Genomic DNA, 4,352 nt, shown 5'->3' with positions numbered 1-4,352 from the left:
TCTCTTTTTATCAACTGTTTTACAAATACTCCAATTTATTTTCCAAAGTTATAAATACAGTGATTAATTTTATGTATTCTTCAATTACAGCCGGTATGTGGGGTATTGTGCACATTACTACTGTTTTATCAGATTAGGTGGGTGAGCCTAAATCATGATACCCTGTTAGGTGAACGGACCTAAATAGGGATGTACGTCACTTGTGGGTGAACGGACCCAACAGTGATATGACCAGAGTCACCGAAAAGAGTCGAGTGACAAATACTGTGGGTAGTTGTTTGACATAGAAACATTGTAATCTCTCTTAATACTGGGAATTATAACAAATGTGTCGTTTTCAGTAAAAATGAATGATTCACTCAGTATTTCCCCGCTGACAAAACCTTTTTCAAACATGTTTCAGGTGATCTGTTATGAGCAAAGAAAAGTGCCATGAAGCACTACAAGCTTAAAGAAGTGGCTCAGTATAAATCAATAAAAAGAAACATGTTTTGTAAAATAAAGATTTCCTAGTGAACTCACCTTATTGTAAATTACAGGGTTTTATCCCTAGATTATGTAACGGACAGTTTTAATATTAAAAGATCCTATTTTAAAAGACTTCTGCTGTCGCTTAAATTTAATACCACGGGAATTCCTGTCTCACGGCTCTGAACCGGGTCAAACCGGGGCCAAGGGCCGTGACAAGGTGTGTTCTCTTCATACGAAGTGTCCACTTCGTACGAAGTGACGCTACAAACCCCGTCCCGCTCGTACCTGGGTCGCGTATTCGTATCTAATCTATACAATATTCAACACACGCTCTATCTAGCTTATTCGCACAGTGACGGACACACAAAGTGCATCAACATCAATATTTTTTTAAAATAAAAATAAAATAAATAGTTCAGTTTTGAAAAAATCTATAAAAAACCGAGAAAAATAAAGAAAAAACTAATATGACGCTCACATGTCAAATGAGGAAAACGGGGAGGTTCGAACGTGTAACGTCCGCGTTTGCGTCTAATAAAAGACGACTAAAGGACACTAGAAGAATAAAAATTTCTTAAGAGTGTCCAACTTTTCGCAATTTAAAACGATGATATCAATAACATATGCATTAATTTTAACAAAATTTGGGCATGACCCGTCCGTAAAACGGGCATACCCCTGTTTTAATCATAATCAAACTAGATACAATTCTACAATTCGTTCAACAAAATACTACTAAAAACCATTACAAAAAGTTTTGGACCAAAAACATTTGGACAAGCTAGCGGAAGCGTTTGGTATGACATAACATGAACAGCGCTCGCTCCGATTCTCCAAGTCGCCTAAATTGAGGATTTACCTACATTCAACAACAAAGCTTTAAAAAGTTAGTCAATATACTTATCTGCTTATAAAACCATTATTTTAATTCTATTCGAGTATGTACTTTCATTTTTCTTACGCATTCGATTACCCAATTAAATGGGTATGACATATATTTTCATGCGACTCACCCGTTAGTAGATGATGACGACCAAGCATAAAATATTGTATAAACTAAAACGTCCATAGCGTATTCTAACCGCATAAGTTACTTCCACCCAATTAACCTTCCATCATTCAATCGTTTTATTTCTATATCAACACTTCGAAAGTCCGACATACATAACCTGCACTTTCAAACATACTCAATAATAACTTGGTTAGCAAACCCGTAATCTCAACATGTTCAAGTACTACATCTTTGTAAAAAGGGTGCCAACCGTTTATATACATCTATTTAACTATCACATAATGTACGCCTTTCTCATAACTATGAACATGCATATGTATATATATATATATGTATTTTCCATACACATCATGCATACTAGTTTATACGATTTAAACTCACCATGACACCAATTATTCATACCTACATACCATCCTATTCACTTCAACTTAATTAACACACCTCCCTAGTCATGCATATGACCATCCGATAATAGACTACTTATAAACAATTCCTTCCGTACTAGTCAATTCATAAATCACGATTAAATCCCTTTTAATATTACAAAAATCCCATACTCGATACTTACCACCCCTTGGTTTAATCCACCAACCCTGTTTCCAATAATCTTATCCCTATTAGTTCCAATTCCTTTACTTCGTATATTAGACAAACTAAATATATATAAAGATCACATACCTTATACTTAATACTCAATAAACGATCTTGTGGTAAGTCTACACTGCCCATTACTCCCAGTATCTGCATCTTTCTTCCATCACCTTGTTTATGATTTAATCATACTAATAAACTCGGATATTTATATCACCGACAACAATTACCATTATCACACAACCTCGTACTAAGATTAACTCTCCTCTACAATTCTTACCGCACACCATATAAATATTTTCACAAAGGTATTTATATAATTAATAAAACATGCTACATGAGTAAAGCGTTACTCACCTTTTTCCATAGAGGTGTTGTCTTCCATGCTATCCTTGTGACCCGTTGTTTCCCATCTATGTCATACCTGCTAAACAACAAGTCAACTTGCAAATCATTAGAACACATAACGACCATTCACCCCCTTTTTAATACGTAAGTATTATTTATCCAACTCGTTATATGTGTTCTTGACGATTTTCACCATTAGTCTTTTAATTAGGTCAACCCTACTCATTTGACCCGTTTTCACCCCCTTAGTGCAAGTGCTTGCAATGCTCTTGAAGCAAGTACTTTAAACACTTCTAATATACTAAGTTAGATACACATAAACAACTAAAACTAACCATTTATGTTTAGTTCTAATGTGTTCTAACATCCTTTTTATTTAGTTTTACAAAAACTTTATTTTAGTGCACCACTATTCTGCGCAACTGTTGTATTCGGCCTATTAGACCCTTGTACAGTTTTAGTTGGTTTGACATATTCAAATATGATATGTAAAACATTCTTATATCTTTTCAACCCAACAAATATCACCCCAAGTGGAATTTTCTATGATTTTCAGAAGAGACAGAACTGATTCATAAATCAACTAATAATTCAGCTTTAAACCAATCTGCTAAGCTGTTTTGTACTGCAGTTTTCGTATATCTATCATTCTTATTTCCTCTCATTCTAAACATATTTAGAAAATTTACTCCTAGGGCTTTCCAACCATAACTCGGTTGATTTTATATGATTTTTCGAATTCTGCCCAAAATCTGATTAAAAAGCTGCGAAAATCATGCTTATGGTGCTCCTAACTTCGACCCAAACCATAAAACGCAGCCCTCTTTCATGGTTAAAACTTATGTTGAACTCTTATAAAGGGATAGGAACATCAAACACATTTATTATATATCAATGGATGGTAAAACATTACAAATTTGCAAACAATCATTCCAAAACGATCCAATTTCCAAAATCCCCAATTTAAATCAAGAACCCTAATCTTCATAGATCAAGTACAACCATAGTTAATCATCAAGGAAGTAATTACAACTTACTAACATCAACATAAAGTCATAAAATTCAGGTTATAGTCATAGCTTGTTCAATCAAACAAGAAACCCTAACATGCATATTAATCAACAATGGAGTTTCTAAGTATCATCAACATGAAATAACTATGATAGAATTGTTAACTTCTCACCCAATGGGTTTTTGCTATAACTCAATCAAAATGCTAAAATCAAACATGATTCCTATCATATCTTGCATTCATAACTTCAAATCACACTCATATTTGCATAATTTCATGATTAGATGAAAAACCCTTTTCCTAAAATTCACCAAATCAAAGAATTCGACTTACCACTTTACTGAACAAGGTTAGATGTTTGCAAATTGAGGTTCATGCATCCGATTTTCATTGAGATTCCTACTGAATTTGATGAAGTTGGTGAAACTAGGGTTTCACCTTGCCTTCTCCCTGTACGATCGTAAGAAACCAAACACTGGTTTCTTTTTTTTTATTTTTATTCCATTACACATTTACACATTAGCCCCCTTGTCTATCAAAGTGTGTTTAAGTTTGTTATTTCCCTTACTAACTGTCACACCCCGATTTCCACGTGTATCACTGGTGGGCCCGGTGGGGGATTACCGTGACGTAGTTGGCAACAATATAGTCAAACCACACAATTATATAAATGCACAGCGGAAGCTTTAAAGATAAATATATACTTCAACCTCTGGTTGTAATATCAAATGTATTACAGAAGTCGAATGTATCCACAGTGGATCAAAATAATAATAAAATATTGTTCATTCAGATAAGGCATCGAGTTTGCGAGACTATTCGTGATGCCTAGGAAGCTATTACCAGCCCATTTCGTATAGTACCTGCACTTAATCTTTTGGGGAAAAATACGTCAGTTTACACTGGTAAATACATTCA

General features: G+C 34.3%; 1 long non-coding RNA gene across 2 annotated transcripts; it reads right to left on the bottom strand.

Annotated features, from left to right (window-relative positions):
* Nucleotides 1-1,079: 1,079 nt before the first annotated feature.
* Nucleotides 1,080-3,895, bottom strand: LOC110881660. Of its 2 annotated transcripts, none has more exons than XR_002559840.2 (4): nucleotides 3,768-3,895; nucleotides 2,432-2,501; nucleotides 1,485-1,640; nucleotides 1,080-1,330 (listed from the first exon to the last, which is right to left on the bottom strand). It is a non-coding gene; the product is annotated as an uncharacterized LOC110881660 (long non-coding RNA). The 2 variants fall into 2 exon arrangements; XR_002559841.2 differs by having other exon boundaries at nucleotides 2,432-2,498; nucleotides 3,768-3,876.
* Between the last annotated feature and the right edge of the window lie 457 nt (nucleotides 3,896-4,352).

This window comes from Helianthus annuus, chromosome 10 (assembly GCF_002127325.2).
Source record: "Helianthus annuus cultivar XRQ/B chromosome 10, HanXRQr2.0-SUNRISE, whole genome shotgun sequence".
Lineage (NCBI taxonomy): Eukaryota > Viridiplantae > Streptophyta > Magnoliopsida > Asterales > Asteraceae > Helianthus > Helianthus annuus.
Note: the sequence above shows the minus strand (reverse complement) of the source record. Positions and strands in the feature narration are given on the sequence as shown.